At 26.3% G+C, this 441-nt stretch overlaps 1 protein-coding gene across 1 annotated transcript in view; it reads right to left on the bottom strand.

Moving 5' to 3' along the window:
• LOC108684482 (nucleolar pre-ribosomal-associated protein 1) overlaps positions 1-441 on the bottom strand; it is a 9,449-nt gene that overhangs the window by 1,991 nt on the left and 7,017 nt on the right. The window lies entirely within an intron of this gene.

The raw sequence follows: 441 nt of genomic DNA, 5'->3' as shown, positions 1-441 counted from the left end.
TTATAATATAATTTATAATATAATTATAAATTAAATGCAACTTTTAAAAGCTCTGTAGGAGGTCCCGGGAAAATTTCAACTGAATCTTGTTCTAGATGACCTACAATTTAGGGGGAATAATGACCCATTTGAATCTTGCTAAAATCGATCTTAAACTCGAAATTTGAATTCATTTTTCACATTAATTAATTTCACATTAATCGGGCTGTATTTTTTAAGGCGTACATCGTAGAGTAAAATGAATTATTGCATCGTATTCAGCAACCAAAAACATATAGTACTACATTTAAAATCAGGATTAAACCATTTTTTGCATCAAATCAAACATGTATTAATGAAAATCGAAACTTTGATTTAAAAATCGTCCACTAATCTTAAACTAAATCTTAAATATTTTTTTATAAAAATTTAGGATTTTTTGGCATGAAATGGAAGATTTTG

The sequence above is a fragment of the Atta colombica genome, unplaced genomic scaffold (assembly GCF_001594045.1).
Source record: "Atta colombica isolate Treedump-2 unplaced genomic scaffold, Acol1.0 scaffold10, whole genome shotgun sequence".
Taxonomy (NCBI): Eukaryota; Metazoa; Arthropoda; class Insecta; order Hymenoptera; family Formicidae; genus Atta; species Atta colombica.
The sequence above is the reverse complement of the archived record's forward strand: the minus strand, read 5'-3'. Positions and strand labels throughout refer to the sequence as shown.